A 19,640-nucleotide genomic window follows, 5' to 3' on the forward strand; every position below is an offset into this window, starting at 1 on the left:
GAAAATGGATAAATATGGATAACTCACGGGCATTCAGTGAAGCTGTATGTTGAAAGATTCAGGGCAGATGAAAGAAAACGTATCTTCGTGCAGCTCATAGTTAAACTATGGAACTCACTTCTGCAGGAGACTGTGAGGGCCAGCAACTTGGATGACTATAAAGATTACACAGGTTCATAAAGCTATCATTGGCTACTAACCACAACACCTATGTTCCGCCTCCACTGTCTTGCACTCACTTCCTGTCTCCAGGCTTCCCACAGTCTTCTGGTTGGCCAGTGAGAGAACAGGATGCTGGACTAGATGGGCCATTGGCCTGATTCGGCAGAGGCTTCTGGTGTCCATACAAATGACACAAGGTTACAAAACCAGCTCCTCAAGAATTTGGTCAAATCAGGTGTCTTGTTTTTATTGCTTTATAAACAGCAGGCCTTTCTAGCTCAACACTAGCAGTAAACAAATCAATAATAAGAGCCCCAGTACGTCCAAGTGTAGCTGCCCCATCTAATCTTTTACACAGAGCCAGCAGATATAACAGAACCTTCCAAGAAATATGGGGCCCTCCATTGTGGTCTCATTGAGACACTCGTTTTCATTGTGGTCTCATTGAGACACTGAAAATTCAGCACCTTGGGTGTTTGGGCCACAGTTTGAGAAGCATGCAGCAAGGCTGAATTTCATGAGCTATCATTGTCATTACCCAGTGAGGGCATTAAGATCAACAACTGAAACTCAGTTGGTTTTGCCAGAGCATGATTATCATTGGGCTTTTTCACTGGTGGAACCTGTGTGATGGAATGCACTCTCTGCTGAAATATGAGAGGCCCCCTCTGTGTTGGTATTCTGATGCCTTTTGAAGATGCACCTGCTTACATAGGCATTCCCTTGATCTCTCAACCCGACTCTCCTGCTTTAGTTGCAATTTTGCTTTGATGGGATTGTTTTATTCTTTATTTTAATTACGGATTTTTAAAAATGCATTAATCATGAGATTGTTATATTGTGTCCTTTAATTACGGCTGTTTAATCTTTATGCAACTGGTTTTTATGCTTTGCAAACCGCTCAGAAGCCTAGTAGGAAGAGGCATATAATAAATGAATCAATGAAATATATTCCTTTTCCTATAAGCACCCTGGGCATAAGGAGCACCATGGCCGCTTTCTCTGTTTTTGGCACCTGTGTGATGACAGTGGGTAAGGACGTTTCTCTGTTTATTGACAGTATTTGTAAAATAACATTCAAAACCCTAAAGATGAAAACAAATAAAAAATAAAAGCAGAATAAATGAAAATAAATAAAGCCAGTGCAGTTCCTCAAGCATATATTTATTATCGTAGAACTGCTAAAGAATGGGTGTAGCAGGTGAGTGGGCAGTAGCAATTCTCTCTTGCACATTATCCAATACTTCCTGATGGTTTGTTATACAACAGTGGTGGGGAATCCTTTTAATGAGGGGCTTGCGTTACCTTCTGGGCCAGGCATTCCCAAACTCAGTCCTCCAGCTGTTTTGGAACTACAGTTCCCATCATCCCTGACCACTGGTCCTGTTAGCTAGGGATCATGGGAGTTGTAGTCCCAAAACAACTGGAGGGCCGAGTTTGGGGATGCCTGATCTGGGCAGTCTGACAAGGGCCAAGGGCCAGGGACAAAAGTGGGCAGAGCAACACATAGTGAACTTACCTTGGTACAGTTGGCTACAGGGCTGGCCCACCCATGAGGCAAGGCAACTGCCTCAGGTGGTGGCAGGATCCAATCTCCAAAGAATGCATTACCTGCTGCTGCTGACGCTGCAATGATAACAGCAACAGCCTCAGGGCACTCCTTGTAGGCCGGATCTGCCACCTTCTCAGCAACCCTTTCCAATGCAGCCTCTGGGTGGTCTCTTCCCCACCATAGGAAGAAAACGGCAGGGGCTGCCCTCTGAGGTCTCCTGGGCTCTGCACCTACCTGGTGTGTTTCAAAGCAGCCCCCCTCCCCCACAAACAACAACCTTTGATTTCCACTTCAACCACTGGGTAAGGTGGATTTGACCCCCCCCAACACACTTTGTTTTTTTTTTTAAAATAAATATTTATTAAGGTTTTTGAATACAAATGCATAAATAATAAACAACATTATTTATATCATAACATAATTTCATCACTTCTTTGGACTCCCTCACGTCTCCCGCTCTCACTTACATCGTTAAAAAAGGTTTTTCCAAGCAAATTACCATCTTGTTTACAATCTTATATCCGCTCATTTAAATAGGATCTAGCAGTTCTCCAAAAGATTTATATTTTCCTTAATCTCACTTATCGTCAAATTCGGATCTAATTCAGTGGTGGGCAATTATTTGTGATCTAGCATCCTTCTTAACATTCAACCAAATTACAATATTTTTGTAAATAAATCTTAAATTTCTTCCAGTCCTCTTCAACCCTCTCTTCTCCCAGGTCCCGGATTCTGCCAGTCATCTCGGCCGGTTGCATATAGTCCATCAGCTGCATCTGCCACTCTTCCAGTGTGGGTAGATCTTCAGTTTTCCAACTCTTGGCGATGAGTATCCTTGCTGCCGTTGTTGCATACATAAAGAATGTTCGGTCCTTCTTTAACACCTTCTGGCCAACAATGCCCAGAAGGAAGGCCTCTGGTTTCTTAGTAAAGGTATACTTGAACACCTTTTTCAACTCATTGTATATCATTTCCCAGAAGGCCTTCACTTTAGGGCAGGTCCACCAGAGGTGAAAGAATGTTCCTTCATTTTCTTTACATTTCCAGCATTTATTATCAGACAAATGGTATATTTTGGCAAGTTTAACTGGGGTCATGTACCATCTATATATCATTTTCATTACATTTTCCTTCAGAGCATTACATGCAGTGAAGTTCAGCCCAGTGGTCCACAACCTTTCCCAGTCCTCAAACATAATGTTATGCCCAATGTCCTGAGCCCACTTTATCATAGCCGATTTAACCATTTCGTCTTGTGTATTCCATTTTAACAGCAGGTTATACATTCTTGATAATACCTTAGTCTTTGGTTCTAACAATTCTGTTTCCAACTTCGATTTCTCCACCTGGAACCCTAACTTTTTATCATTTTTAAAGACTTCTTTAATCTGAGCGTAATGTAACCAGTCTCGCACTTTATCCTTCATTTTCTCCAAACTCTGCAATTTCCAATTGTCTCCATCTTTTTCTAATATTTCCCAATATTTTGGCCATTTGGCCTCCATATTGGGTCTTTTTCGGGCCTTAGCTTCCAGAGGTGAAAGCCACCTCGGAGTTTTATTTTCCAATAAGTCTTTGTATTTTATCCAGACATTAAATACTGCTTTCCTGACAATATGGTTCTTAAAGGCCTTATTGCTCTTAACCTTATCATACCATAAGTATGCATGCCAACCAAAAGCATTATTAAAACCTTCCAAGTCCAGTACATCAGTGTCTTCGAGAAGTAGCCAGTCTTTTAGCCAGCAGAAAGCTGCGGCTTCATAGTACAGCTTTAAGTCTGGCAGGGCAAAGCCCCCTCTTTCTTTCGCATCAGTTAATATCTTAAACTTAATTCTGGGCTTTTTGCCCTGCCAGACAAATTTAGAGATGTCTCTCTGCCACTTCCGGAAGCACTCCGTCTTGTCCACAATCTGTAATGTTTGGAACAAAAACAACATTTTTGGCAATACATTCATCTTAATAGCAGCAATTCGGCCTAACAAAGAAAGCTTCAATTTTGTCCAACTGTCCAAGTCTCTCTTAATTTCAGACCAACATTTTTCATAGTTGTCCTTAAACAGACTCAGATTTTTTGCTGTAATGTTTACCCCTAGGTACTTTACTTTTTTAACCACAGTTAGTTCTGTTTCTCTCTGAAACCGTTCTGACTCTGTATCTGTCAAATTTTCCCCCAACACCTTAGTTTTCTGTTTATTTAATTTAAATCCCGCTACCCGACCAAAGTCTTGTATCAGTTGCAATACTCTTTTTGTACTAGATTCTGGCTCCTGCAAAGTCAAAACTAGGTCATCTGCAAAAGCTTTAAGTTTATATTGTTTCGCTCCGACCTGGATCCCTTCCACCAACCGGTCCCCTCTAATCATATTCAAGAGCACCTCCAGAACCGATATAAATAGCAGAGGGGAAATCGGGCAGCCGTGTCGTGTTCCTTTTTCAATTTTAAACTCTTCTGTAACCACATTGTTAACTATCAATTTAGCCTTTTGTTCTGAATATATTGCATCAATCCCATTCTCAAAACCCCGTCCCACTCCCATTTCTTTTAGATTTCCCTTCATAAATTTCCAAGAGATATTATCAAAGGCCTTCTCCGCATCTATAAAAATTAACACTGCTTTTGTATTTATGTCTGTTTGCAAAAGTTCCAAGATGTCAATAATGTTCCTTGTATTAGCAAATATGTGTCTACCTGGGAGAAAGCCTGCCTGGTCTTTATGGATTACTTCATTTAAAACTCTTTTAAGTCTGCTTGCCAAAACATCTGCAAATATTTTGTAATCCACATTTAAAAGGGAGATGGGACGATAGTTCTTGAGTTGTGTCTTTTCAGTTTCCGATTTTGGTATCAATACACACTTTGTTCCCAATGTTCACTCACCCTTTCTTATCTGACAGGAGTGAACACCATTCTGTGGTTTGCCTCAGGTGCCAAAGGGCATGCCAAAGGGCATGTTTCCTTGCTCTGGACAAGCAATAGTCATTAGAGCACATTCCAGCAGGAGGGACAGAAGTGGGTGGGGGGTGGAAGAACACATCCCATCGAGCAAAAAATCTTGGGTGTGAGTGTGTGGCCTGGGCGGTATTCAAGGACCAGATAGAGCGGTCTGAAGGGCCATATTCAGTCCCTGGGCCTGAGGTTCCCCATCACTGCCATGCATGCATGAACTGCACTAATCCAGAGTTACCTAATAGCACACAGTCCCATGCACACCTACGGCCACGTCTCCTACTTTACCCAGGTCAGTTCTCTACTTGCCAGAAGACCTCCGCTGGAAGGAATCCTCCATCTGGTTCAAGTGTGGCTTAATGATAAAGAAGAACCAACACAGGCACACACACTAACCAGAGAGTTTAATACCCAGGTTATTAGGCTTGGCATGACTGCCAGCTTCCCGAGAATCATCACCGTTGAACTCAGCACTGCTTATTCCCTGCATAGGTTCAACTTGTATATAGCGCTCTGAGATTTAACAAAATACCTTTAGCCAGTTAGAATGCAACTGGGAGCTTTTCACTAGGTATTCAATTTTGTGAAGACATATTAGTCTTTTAAACTGCTAGTATAAGAGCTCCATCAAAGAAAAGAAATGAGCAGCCCCAGCTGGATTATCTTCCTCATTCTCTAATTTCCTCTGTGGAAACTTGAAAGCCTTGCTGTCACCTCACATGCTTGCCAGAGCAAGGGAACTTTGCCCACTATTCTTGCACTCTGGCAGATGCCCGGAAAAAGTCCCAGAGCTGTGTTCCCCCTTCACTGCACCGCTGTGTAAAACTGAGCATGGTCTGGATTTCACACTTTGCCATGGATTCTAGTTATCAGCTAATGGGAACAGACAGGATGCTCACCCTCTGCTGTCAAAACAAAGTAGGTCTAAGTGACAGAGCTTCATTTTCGTTGTTAGTCCTTATGGCTTAGCAACCTGCTGCTTACAGGAGCAAAGGATGTAGCACGGGTTGTGTAGCAATGCTCCAAAGTCTTCCAAGAGAGAGAAAATGCAATGAAGAAAATATTTCCTTGGCATGTCTGTGCAGGACAGAAACCAAAACAAAATCGTTGCCTGGCACACAATTGCACAGCAGATGCTCATTTTAAACAGCAGAAAGGGCATGAACAACAATTTCAGGTGTCTCTTCCCTTAATAGGGAGTGCATAGCGAATGTTGGCTGCAATGTCACAGCAAAGCCTGGGGGGGCTCAAGACGTTTTGGTGAGTTTTCTGGTTAGGCAAGGAGTCCAGCCAAATTAGTCCCATTGAAATCAGTAAGAATCAAGTTGGCCACGAGTCACTTGTCCCATTGCCTTCAATGTGACTAAAACTTGCGGCTCCTTAGGACTTACCTAATAGGATTTGTCTGGGGTGCCTGAAGTGTGAAGCACACCTAAAAGACCATATTAGTTGCAAGCCTCTTTGTAAGCCTGGCTCTTGGTGAGTGAAAAGTAGGAGGGGTGGGGAGGCGGGCTGCAGGAAGGGTAGATGGAGGAAGAAGCAGACTGTTGAGAGTTTGCCTGAAGAGCATTTACTGCAAGGAACTGATGGATGGGGAGGCAGCAGGGCTGGGGAGTGGGAACTGGAAAGTCTTATCAGGAAGCGAAACATTTACAATGGGAGACAGACAGATGGTGGTTGGGGGAAGGGGAGACAGACTGAAGGGATGGGGGATGGGGGTGTCTAGAAATGACTAGGATCTGCTAAATCTTAGTGCCAGACTTTCCAGGGTTGTTTTTGTTTAAAAAGTCTGCAATGCACAATTCTTTTAAGGGAGAGAAGGGCATGCAGCCTGAGCAAGCAAGCAATATTGGGCAGTTTCTACCATTCAAGGGTATCTTGCTCTGCCACAAAACTTGCTCTGCCCTCCATAGTTCTTACCGTACATTTATTTGTTTGAATCAGAACCTAAAACACTGCTGGCTTGAAACAGAGAAACAGCTGAACAACCCATAGGCAACAAAGCCCATCAACATAAGTGAACAAATGCATGCTGATTCATACAAATAAAAGGAAGAAAAGAGGCCAATGTCTTATTTTTTATTTCCCTTAGATGATGAGTTAGGAGTTTTCTGTTTGTTTTCAGATACTCCATGCTTTTTTTTAAATAGGGTTTTTTTGTTTGGGGGCCTATGGACCCATCTGGGATTTTAAGAGATCACCTCTTTCCCCAGAAAGAGAGAACAACTAAATGCATGTACAGAGCTTTCTCAAGGTGTCTGGGGGACTTCCCAGTGGGAACAAAATAGATCTTCTTGAATTTGCATGATTATTTTTTACTGCATTTATATCCCACCTTTCCTCCAAGAAGCTCATGGTGGCATACACAGTTCTCCCCTCATTGCTTCACCCTGAGCAGTGCTAAACCACTGGGCCTCTTGGGCTTGGCAATTAGAAGGTCGGTGGTTCAAATCCCTGAGAAGGGGTGAGCTCCTATTGCTCTGTCCCAGCTCCTGCCAACCTAGCAGTTCGAAAGCATACCAGTACAAGCAGATAAATAGGTACCACTGTGGCGGGAAGGTAAACGGCATTTCAATGCACTCTGGTTTCCGTCATGGTGTTCCATTGTGCCAGAAGTGGTTTAGACATGCTGGCCACATGACCTGGAAAGCTGTCTGTGGACAAACGCCGGCTTCCTCGGCCTGAAAGAGAGATGAGCGCCGCAACGCCCTAGTCACCTTTGATTGGACTTAACTGTCCAGGGGTCCTTTACCTTTACCTTTTTTCCTCAGCATGGGCTCCCAGCTTCATCATTTCCAGCCTGGCTGGCTGTCCTTCTGGCTGGAAGTTTCCCTGACCTCTCCTCACAGAGCTTCTCCACTCAAGCAAATACGAGCCCCATATAGTTCCCTAAAAAGGAAAGAGGGGGGGGAAATTTGCGAGTAATCTGTTTTCACAGCATTACCTTGGCTTTTCAACATTATAGTCTCATCTTAAGGAAAGCAATATTCTTTCGATGTGCCTTAACTATTTTTCTTGTGCTGGAGTGCATACCTCTGGTTTGCAAGAAAAGGAATCAAACAGGTTTCTCCTCCTGCAAAAAGGTATCCCCCCTCTCCTTCAGTATTTGTGCAGTGATCACAAGCAGTACTATTGGGGTAAATGTGGTGTGTGTTTGTGTGCAGCTCCAATTACCTGGGAGGGAAAGGGAAAGCATTGTCTTGTGGATTGTCTGCAAAATTCCCTCGTGGATTTACCTAAATAATGTAAAGAGTGTCATTTCTTTGAACTCAGGAACATGTAACATACAAGTTGCCAGTTAGCACCTGTCTTATTTTGTGGGGTGGGGTGGAGGGAAGACAACAGCTGCAGAATGAACAGGGCTTGAGATAGCCTGAAAGGTAAATATTGAAAGTCTAGCAAACATGCAATCGTTAAGCTTCGCAGAACAAACGTTTGATAATGTCCACCGTGGTTTAAATGCCAGGAGCCGAGGGAAATTGAACAGATGAACTTCGGGGTGCCTGGCACTCTGTGAAATCAGTATCTGTTTTCTGACTCCAAACCTCGCTACCAGTACAATTCCGCCTACATCTGCCTGCCACATCTGTCCACATTTAATCTGCCTTTCCATTTTGGCATACAATTCATCTCCGAGCTATCTGCAGCCCTCTGTAATCACCAGTTCCATCACTCAGCCACCCTCACCATGGTTTCCATATGTATCCTTCTTTCTAGGTCTGTCTTTTAATGAGAGATCTTCACTGTACTGGTTTAGCAGTACTGACAGTTGGAACTGCAGTGATCAGTTTGGTAGTACAGTGATACCTCGGTTTAAGAACAGTCCTGTTGACGAACGATTTGGTTTACGAACTCCGCAAAACCAGAAGTAGTGTCCTGGTTTGTGAATTTTACCTCGATCTAAGAACGGAATCCAAAAGGTGGAAGGGCACCAGCAGTGGGAGGCCTCATTAGGGAAAGCGAGCCTTGGTTTAAAAATGGTTTCGGTTTAAGAACGGACTTCCGGAATGGATTTAAGTTCATAAACCGAGGTACCACTGTACAGTGGTACCTTGAGTGGTACCTTGGTAGTCAAGCGGCTTAGTTGTTGAACAAATCAACTCCCGAATGTCGCAAACCAGGAAGTGAATGTTCCGATTTGTGAACGTTTTTTGGAAGCCGAACGTCCGCCGCAGCTTCTGCTTGAGCGCAGGAAGCTCCTGCAGCCAATCAGAAGCCGTGCCTTGGTTTTTGAATGGTTTTGGGAGTTGAATGGACTCCCGTAATGGATTAAATTTGAGAACCAAGGTACCACTGTATTGAAGATAAACCCCTTTTAATAAGTGACCAGCTACTGGTGCTGGAAAATAACTGCTTTCTGAAACTGGTACAGCAGTACAGCAGACTTCCACTCATGCTTCTCCCATATTGGTCATTACACCCACAGCAGGCATTGTAACATTCAAACAGTTTGACAAAGGCACACTCCCCCATTGTCTCCTGAAACACAGATGCCAGCAAATGTATGGGTATGCTTTAAAAATTTAAAGCTCATCTTTGGAAAAATCCCTGGAAAGGCATGAGACTGTTCTTAAACAGAACATGAAAAATGTGAAGACTCCCTAAAAGACCTTGTGTAGAATTCACAAGACCTGGCAGTTTACCAATCCTATTATAATATAAATGATTGCAAAGATTTCAGCCCAGGGGAATTTTTCTAGCAAGTTGATAGTTGTACTGTGTTGATGGGTGGTATTCCTGTGGGGAAATTTTATCACCATGAGTCTTGACTGTAAACTGCTTTTTTGAAATTAACATTTTGTCTGTTCCACAAACTGTAGGGGAAACACAGCTGTACTTCGTGTTTTGGAATCAGAAACTCAAGATAAAAGATGAGAGGAGCAGATTAAGAACTTAACATGAACCAGGACTTGGTGGAAGTGAGAGTGCCTTTGAACATGCGAAGAATGCATGCCTTTCTCTCTGCCACTCTACATAACCACAGCATGCCCATAGATCATAGAAGCAGAGATCCCAAGGGTCATCTAGCCCAACCCTGTGCAATGCAGGAATCCTGCCCACAGCCATCCCTGGGTGTTTGGATTTGGGGGGGGGGGGTAGGTTTCATGTTGATCGCCGAAGAATTGATGCTTTTGAATTATGGTGCTGGAGGAGACTCTTGAGAGTCCCATGGACTGTGAGAAGATCAAACCTATCTATTCTGAAGGAAATCAGCCCTGAGTGCTCACTGGAAGGGCAGATCGTGAAGCAGAGGCTCCAATATTTTTGCCACCTCATGAGAAGAGAAGACTCCCTGGAAAAGACCCTGATGTTGGGAAAGATGGAGGGCACAAGGAGAAGGGGATGACAGAGGACGAGATGGTTGGATAGCGTTCTCGAGGCTACCAGCATGAGTTTGACCAAGCTGCGGGAGGCAGTGGAAGACAGGAGTGCCTGGCGTTCTCTGGTCCATGGGGTCACGAAGAGTCGGACACGACTGAACAACAACAAGGTTTCATGTGAAACTTTGTCACATTACCATTAACCTCCTTTATTGGCTTCTTCAACTGGGACTCAAAGATTAATAGGGCAGGTTCACATGTGCTGAGTTTCCCACACAAATGGTATCTCTTGGTCTTCTTTACTGCTGCTCAAAGCTTTTTCACAATCTGTAAAAGATAACACATCGAAATACTCTGATGTGGTTGGAACTAGAGACTGGGAGCCAGCACTGTGGAGTTTGCAGTCCAAAAGCAGGAACTGTCGCTGCTAAAGATCTTGCACCCTGGGGTTCAGCAATGTGCTGAGCACATGGGTCCTAGTCTGGGGGCTGGGGAGTGTGCACAGAAGCCCACACTGCCTTGTATATTGGTACGCAAATTGTTCCTCTCTATTTTGGTCTTTGTACAGCTGGAAACGTGACGTTGCAAAATATAATCCTGATTAGTTGACTCAATAGGCAGCTGCCGTTCTCAGAATGTCTCTCGATAATAATTTGGGTAGCTGGAAATTTGTTCAAGGAAGCAAAAAAAGGCTGTTCTAGTTTTTCTAAAGGGTGGCTGTAATTAGATGGAGGGATGGCACTGCTGCTTTGGGATTAGAGCTACATGGATGTGCTCAGTCCCAAACACGATGTGAGGGCACATAGATTTTATGTATTTATTTTCTTATTTGATATGCACTGCCTTTTCTTCCATTTTGGAACTCAAGGTGGCGTGTATGTGGTTTGCAGGAAATTCAGCATCCATGGAATGACTGGATCCAGACCTAATTAGCTAAAGCAAGGTGGTGGTTTGATTAGGGCTGCCACATGTCAGGATTTTCCTGGACACTACTGGGATTGACGTCCAGGTGGAATTTCCAAAATGTGGCACTTTGTCCTAGAAAATTCTCATTTTTTGCAGTTTTGGTAAAAAAAAAAAACTTGGGGGGTTTCCTTTTTGAAATATGGCAACCCTAGGCTTCATGTGCCTTCAAACCATATCTTAGGATTCAACAATAAAACAAATAGTGCTATTAGCCTTTCTGAAAAAAAGTGGGATACGTACTAAATATTCCTTTTTAAAATGTTCATTCTTACATAGTAGAATATCTTTGTAAATACAAAACACCATATTTCCCCAGTGCTCTCTCCCAAAGAAAATTTTGCACTGTGCGGGATGACATGATAACATTTCAATTTATCTTTCTACAGAGAGAAAGAGGAAAGAAAAAAGCTCTAGAGACAAGATATTTAAGGGAAGAAATGGAGATCTGAAGGCCTCCAAATAAAGTAACTTTGAGCCCAGAGAGAAACAAATTTTTACCAGCTTCCTAATAAAACAGAATATCAAAAGAAAGATGAGACACAAAGCCCCTAAAAAGCAAAGCCAATTCCTGTTAGACTGAAACCTGCTCGGAGGATTGGAATGTTTAACTAGCAAATTAGCAGCTACTCGCAAGATAATATTTGAATGAAGGCAGACCAACTCCAGACAGTTCTGCCATCTGTTCCAAACATTCCGGGGACAACATGGTGTATGGTGTCAAACGCAGCAGACAGATCAAGGAGCATCTAATCTACAGCATACCCATGAACCAGCCTATTGCAAGGTTCCAAAGGATTGCTTCAGTACCAGAACGGATTTTATCAATTATATAATAGCTCAGTTTGCATATCACACTAAACCATAATAAATAGTTTACACTGGAAGCACAGATGGCTCCTGCTATCATCCCCAAGTGCAAGAGGAGCAACAAACCATGATCCCCTTGTTTAGCATTACGTCCAAATTGCGGGTTGTGGTTTTATTTCTCTCAAACAAAGCACGACTGGCTTCACGTCATGGTTTGTTTAGAGTGAAACAAACCACGATTCTTGGCTCTGACATAATACTAAGGCATGGGTGAAGGTTTGTTGCTTGTTCTAAGGAAAAGCAAAACAGGGATCGTCTAAATGTTTGACCATGAACGATGATTTACTGTGATACACAAAACCACCAATATGTGCGGAGGTACAACAGATCTTTTAATGCAGGGCTCCACAAACTTTTGAGGACCAGGGCCACAACTTGAAATCTAAGAAACTGTGCTGGGGGACCACAAAAAAAGTTATTCAGAAATTACATCAAGCAGTTATGGTGAAGGAATTGCCTGGTTGAAAAGGAAGGTAGCTAAGTCACTCCCAGTGCCAATGCAGCAAAGCTGCCAAGGATATATCCCAGTATAGCCAGTGGAGGTTGACCCATTAGGGCAAAGAGGGCACTGCCCACCAACCTCAGCAAGCCCTCACTTGCCTGTCTTCCTACTTACAACCACTCCAGAGGGTGGCACTGCTTGTCTGTCTTGAGACAATGGAGTGCACCTCCAAGGGTTGAAGTCAAACCGTTGGGTTAGCAGCATCCAAATGACCTCCCTGGGACATAAACCCAGGCAGGGTGTATAGAGGTCCAGGGCTGCCCAGATGACAAGACCTCTATCTTGGCCTCACTGATGTGGTCCCAAGGAAAGCAGAGCAATGCATTTGGCACTAGCCTGGCTGCAGCTGTCGGAAGCTGTACAAGGCGCCATCCAACCGGCTTAGGGATTGCACTCTGGATTTGTGTAGGGTTTACACCTTAGCCATTTCTTGTCCCAAAGATATCCCACAAGGCAGTGGAGGCTTAGGATCCGAGTTTTCCTCCTCCTAGGTGGGCTACCTTCCCAGGCTGACAAGCCCCATCTGCCCCTAAAGCATTACGATACCATTTTAACAGCCATGCTTTCCCCTGAAAATTTTTGGGAAATTTAGTTCAGTGCTGAGAGTTGTTTGTAGACCTCTATTCCCCTCAGGGGGGGTATTGTTCCTAGGGTGGTTTAACAATCAATCCCTCTTCACAGCAAACTCTGGGAATCAAATAACTATTAAAAAACCATCATAGCGTTTGGGAAGCCTTGCTCCAGATATTGCATTGCAAAGTATTCTGCATCTCCTTCCTCCCTTATAAAATGGGTGCAAAGGCTTCACTTAATGTTCAGTCTTCCAATGGAAAATTATGCCATGATTATAGAACCAAGTATCATTTTGTTCTCTCAGTGCTCAAGGAAAATGTTGTGTTTTGCTGCATTTTACACCTCGATTTCCTTGAAAACAGGTTGGGGGTGGAGGCTGAGATTTGTACTTGCAACATAGAAATGCAAACATGCACACAACCTTCCTTCCAAAAATCTTAATCTCCAAGGTATGTATTATACTATGTTTTCCATTTTCCTCCCCTTCTCTGAAAATGTGTGCAGGGAGGTAAGCTGATATATGAACTTGAATCATTTTATCCTGAACATAATTAAATTTAATTCCAGTAACTCAGTGTTCAAGTAGGCTATGCTTTAAGAACAGCCAGATGCCGAACAATCATGCAGTCAAGTTAACAGATTTTCCTGAAGTGAGTCCATAAAGCAATACGCAACCAGAAATCTAATTTACTGAACTTAATGTGTGAAAGTTCCATGATACCTAGAATAAAGACAAAAGCTGTTTGCCTATGGGCATCAGGAGGCCTAACTGCTGCAGACTGCATATAGTCTCCAGCTTATTGTTATTTGCTTGTACCCATTGAAGAGTAAAGCTAAGATTCTGCTTATAAGTGGATCATTGCAAAACCAGGGTAGGAGAAACTTCCAGGACAGAAGCGTGTTCTGCACTCTTCAAGAAACACTTTGCTCAAATCTTCCTGCATAGACTTAGAAGAGTCTTCAGAGTGTTTTTATGTAGACTGTGAAGATGTACTTAAACTTTAAACAGTCGAGCTCTTGCTCATGTGGCTTCAGAGATGGAATTGACTTTTATAGGTAACCTGAAATTTCATTTATTTTTTATTTTTTTGCAGATTTCACATAAAACTAAAATGGAAGCGTGTAATGGAAAAAAAAGCATGTAATGGAAGCGTGTAATGGAAAAAAAGCACTCATACACCTGTGTCAAAATGCTCCTGATATTTTTTATAGGCCATTCTGTCATGCAGACAAACTGCAAGCTTTGGCAATGGAACAATTCCCGCCCCCAAAAGAAAAAAGGCAATTCCTTTCATTATCTAGGATAACTACGTCCGATGTACGTTCCCCAGAGTACCACCTGAGGACACATACAGCATCCCAGTTCTTTTGCTAAGATACATTACATAAATGCAATAGTAGTATTCATGCAAGTGGAGGTGCCTGGTGTGAATGATGTTCTGGCAAAACAAACTCTAGTCCAGAACATGCTAAGCAGGGCTGCAGCTGCTAGCAAACATTTTGCCTTGAATATCTGCGTCTGAACACAGCACGTTTGCGCCTGCGGTTGTTTTCATACACACACAATAGATGTATTTCTTTCTTGGCTAGTAAAAATATGACATACGTTACCAACGTGTGTTGGGGGGTTAGGGAGTCGAGGGGGTGGGGAAAGAAACAAAGAAGTCAGAGTGAACACCTGTCCTTCTCCTTGGGGACAAGACCTAATGCAGGGGTCTGCAACCTTTAAGACAAAAAGAGCCACTTGGACCCGTTTCTGAAGGGAAAAAAACTGGGAGCCGCAAAACTCGTCATTATAAAAATAACTTTTTTGTCACTTTTTAAAATTATTTCTTTGTTTGACCCCTCAGAATTACTCCTCCTCATAGAAATAAACGTTAAATTAACAAGTTACCTTTTTTTGTGTGTGTGTGTTCTTCACTCCCCTTCAAAACAGTGACCAGCCCCCTTTCAATGCAGTGACCAGCGTACATGCCCCTTACAATGTAGAGGGCGGGCGGGCGGGAAGGTGACGTCGGGACGGTGCGTGACTAACGCACGCACCGCCCCCATGCGACATCACAGCCAGTACAGCGCCTGCCACAGTGGGGAGTGTCGGGGCACACAATGCGCCTCCTCCCCTCGCTAGTATCCGCCCCAGAGCCGCGGCAAAGGTGTAAAAGAGCCACATGCGGCTCCGGAGCCGCGGGTTGCAGACCCCTGACCTAATGCTTTTATTTGATTCAGTCTGTTGAGAGGACTGCAGCTGCCAACTGTCATCAGCATCAAGTTACATTCACAAAGCTGGAGGATTTCATTCTTTAGTTTAAGGGAAGGAGGCAGCAGCGAAAACGAGTGAGGAAGGGAGAAATATTTTGACCATGTAAAGATGAGACTGTGATCCAGCTTTTCTCTGTGATCGCAGCCTCCTGGGGGGGGGGGGAAATGCACAGGCTGATTCACGCCAGCTATCAAGAAATACTTGTAATTAGTTCCTATTTGTTAAAAATAGGTTAGCTTGAATGTGAAGCTGTTTTATGGGATGATTGTACTCAGATCCCTTGCAGTAACTGGGTTGCCGAACTTTTTTTATTATTATTAAATTTTGACCCGTTGATATTTTTAAAGTATTGTTGTAATATTGAATTCAACTTACTGACTTTTAAGAGCCGTTCAGGCGTGCGTAATGGGACTTAAATGGACACGTGAAAAGGGGAAAGTGTGCATGAGCATGCCAGCCCTGCCCCCACAGTCCCTGTCACCCTCCGCTGTATTTGAGGGCAACAGACTGCAGCAGAGGAGCATTCTGGGGTCTCCTCCCACCCTTTGGAAACCCTGGAAAATCCGGGTTCTAAAATGTACAGGGAGGACAGGGGAGATGGAGGCAGAGGACGTGCTAAACCCTGCATGTGTGTTTATTTAAGCTGCATTATAAATGCTCTATCCAGAGCTTCTGTCATACTTTAATTTGTTGTGCTCTGAAATAATGGCATCACACTTTGGCATTTTATGCTTGCTGTGGGCTGCTCTAGGCACAATCCACCATTGGTTCTGAAAAATTTGGAACACAGGTGAACATATGCAGAACCGGCCCACCCATCAGGTGAGCTGAAGCAACTGCCTCAGGCAGCGGAAGCACAAGGGGCAGTGCCCTGCCCACCCCACCACTGCCAGAATGCCCCCCTCTCACCGAGTTCCTATGAGAGGGACGCGTTCCAGTGCGCAGAGTTGCTGCTTATCTTCCCAAACCCTGTGTCAGAGAATACAAGTGCCAAGGCCTTGCGGAATGCCCCCTGCCCCACTCTCACTGAGTTCAGCAAGAGGGAGATTTTCCAGCTTGCAGCATTGCTGCTCATCTTCCCCACCACAAGGGCAGCGAAGACGAGCACTGAGGCCTTTCGGAAAGCCTTCCTCTTGCTGAATTTCAGTGAGGGGGGCATCCCGGTGGCGGGGCGGGTGGGGCACTGGGGGCAGTGGTGTGGCAGGGGGACAGGAAACAGCCCATTCCCATTTCGCCTCAGATGACAAAATGGATCCCTCATCATATGCATCCCTTCAATATTTATTAGACCTGATCAGCAACAAAGGCCTCAAAATCATGAATGTGTGGATTGTCACCATGAGAAAGTGTGGCAGACGGGGACTGCCAATGCAGCTCCTGGTAGCTACATCTATGCCTGTTTGCCCACCTGTGCTACTGGCATGACACCCACACCATTCGTGTTGTCAAGCTATGTATTCAGATATCAAAAGGCGACTGTCATGAACGAATTGTGTTTACATCAGATAGCAGTGTTTGAAATCTGCAAGTGAAATAACAGCTTAAAGAATTGCTGATGGACAGCAGGAAGAGTGGAATCAGAATTGGAGGGGTCCCCATAACTTATGCAATGTCCTGAACAACACGCATTCAGGACTGGCCCTAACATTAGACAGAGCGAGGTGACTGCCTCAGGCAGCAGGTGCAAGGGGCCAGCAGATGCAAGGGGCAACAGCAGCCCCCTGTCTCCCCCCCCACCCAAGTCCCCTGGCCCTACCCTTTTGTTGGAGCACAAAGCTCTGTGTGCCATGTCCTGGACCCCCATAACAAATCTGCTGCCCTCAGGTTTGGTGGACGACTCTGTCCAGTTGTCAGTAGTGAAATGATTTCTCTGCCAGCCCAGTTGGCTTCTGTATGTGGAATGTGTGGGGTAAGAGTAAGGGAGTCTGATACCAGCAAGAAGAACAGCAATATTTTCCTAGGATACTGCTTTGCACTGATACAGCTAACACGGACCTCAATGATCGCTCTGCTAATAGCCTTTCTTGCATTCTGATGACTAATGACCTCTGACTTCCTATGTCATTCATAATGATGAACATACTATTGTTGAGAAACAATAGCATGGCTCCATATCACATACTGGAAATGTGCACATTCCCATAGAGGAAATGGAAATTTACTCCTAGGTCCCCAAACCCCAAGTTAGTAGTTCTTGTTGCTTTCAACATGATGAACATTTAAATGAGTGCTAGGCATACAGGGGTAGCAATTTAATTCTTCTTATGCTTTGGAAGGAACAGAGTGAATTCTAGGAAAAGGAAGTTGTTAGGCATTGGGGGGATATCTTGAAGGGCTTCTTGAATGCAATGCTTTAAAATCAAGCTTTTGGTTTGAGCCAGCGACAGAAAAAACGCTTTGACGTTACAGTCCAACCTTTGCCAGTTCAAATGTTCTGTGTTGCAACTTTGTGAAATTTTATTATGGTGATGTTCAAGACACAGTTTCTGAAGTAGCAAGCACCTTATATTTCTTCTTAGAGAGACTGAGTCAAGACCAGTACTGTTTCACTCATTTCATATAGCTATATAGGACTACACAGACACATTGGGCTGGATAAATTAACCACTGATTGGTCCCACTGAAATCAACACAGTTGTACGAAATGAGATGAATGGTGCTGGTTTGGAACATTCTGCATAAGAGAAAATGTATGTCTGTTTGGTGGCACACCTAACCCTTAGAATGTTACTCTTTTCAACTGCACACTGTTTAAGTGATAAGATGTGCCACACGGTGGCTACCAAATATATGTAAATTTCCTCCCATGGATACTCTTGCTGTCCTACTTGGTCATCTCTTTGTCCCTTTCTACTCATATGGGCATTGTTCTGTGGGAGATTTGCAGTCAAACATAACTACACATGATTATGAGTTAGCATATAAAGGGGTTAAGGACCACAGAGGTCAAATTGTAAGAGTAGGCTCAGTAAGGTCATGCCCCCCTCATTTTTGGTAAGGAAACAATGTGTTTCTTCACTTTATTTCCTCACTCTCTTCTTCATGATGTAAGTCATGGAGGGAGGACATGTGTCTGAAGCTATTTTTTCTGTATTTCTACACAATAATACTATACCTGTGCTGTTTTTGCTATTGCAGTGAATAACACATGAAGCAGACCTCCGATTATGTATTTTAAAACTTACTTTGCAGTGTGTTGTCTGTTTATTGCAGAGAGGGGTAGAAGGAAGTCTGCTGCTACACATAACTGAGACAGGATAAAGGAGGTTTAATAGCCTATATTCTTATGCTTCACTAAGCTGCTTAACTTTGATATTTAAGCTTTGCTAGTGGCTCTCTCCCATCAGAGAGTCTGTTTGGCCTTGCACTTTGAATACAGGCAGTAAGCCGATTCCTTTGTTTGTGAACCTACAAGTGTGGGTATCTAGGATTAAATATTCTTCAGAATTTTGCCTTCCAACATCTCAAAAATGATTTCTCTCCCTGCTCCCATGCACAGGTGTGTGTTACAATCTTTTGCAATCTGACTAGAACTCAGTTCTGTAAGACTGAGTTGGTAGTCATCTCCAAGACGTCTGCCTCTCGAAAAGGACAGCAAGGAACTTTAAGATAGGATCCCAAGGACTCAGCTGATACAATGAACAAGGTATCTAGACCAGGCACAGGCAAACTCGGCCCTCCAGATGCTTTGGGACTACAACTCCCATCATCCTTGACCACGGGTCCTGTTAGCTAGGGATGATGGGAGTTGTAGTCCCAAAACATCTGGAGGGCCGAGTTTGCCTATGCCTGGTCTAGATGAATGGCTGTAAAATCTGTATACAGTACTAACTGGAGTATTCGTTGTCCTCATGCTTCTGCGGCTAAAACCTCACTCCTGAAACACAAGAGAGAAGAACCAATGGAGGAACTAAGGGATGCACAAGTACAGAAAATCTTCAGAAAACAACCTAAAAGAAGGGAAATAAAAAACAAGCAAACAGTGGCGTAGCGTGGGGGGTACAGGGGGGGGGCCGGCCGCACCGGGCGCAACATCTGGGGGGGCGGCGCTCGCAGCTCTCTGCCCCTACCTAGATCCACGGGTTAGGGGGTGCAAATTACTTGCCTTGCCCCGGGTGCTGACAACCCACGCTATGCCACTGCAAGCAAACAAACCTGCTCCATAATAGTTGGCATGCAAGGGTAAGAGACTGAATCGGGATGGGAAAACTGACAAGGAAGCGGGGCTGGATGGAATGGAGGAATAGAATGGAGTAGCTGGAACAGGAGCAGAGACAGGTGTGTAGAAGGAACCATATTTTTGTCAGTTCCTGGCAAGCTGTGTTTCAATTTCCCAAGAGGTGGGAGAGGAAGCTACTCAGAGATATTAACTGAGTCATTTGTACATCACCTAAAATTAAAGGAGATTAAAAGACCCAAGTTGAAACCCCTCCTCCCCAAACTAAGCATGTGGGTGCAGAATTCTGACATGCGTGAGGTAAAGGGAA

The 19,640-nt window shown here is 44.0% G+C and overlaps 1 long non-coding RNA gene across 1 annotated transcript; it reads right to left on the reverse strand.

Moving 5' to 3' along the window:
- Nucleotides 1–5,062: 5,062 nt before the first annotated feature.
- Nucleotides 5,063–19,129, reverse strand: LOC310845218. The gene is made up of 4 exons (XR_014564580.1): nt 18,986–19,129; nt 7,839–7,900; nt 7,423–7,553; nt 5,063–5,901 (listed from the first exon to the last, which is right to left on the reverse strand). It is a non-coding gene; the product is annotated as an uncharacterized lncRNA (long non-coding RNA).
- Nucleotides 19,130–19,640: the final 511 nt, after the last annotated feature.

This window comes from Podarcis gaigeae (assembly GCF_964106915.1).
Source record: "Podarcis gaigeae genome assembly, chromosome: 5".
NCBI lineage: Eukaryota > Metazoa > Chordata > Lepidosauria > Squamata > Lacertidae > Podarcis > Podarcis gaigeae.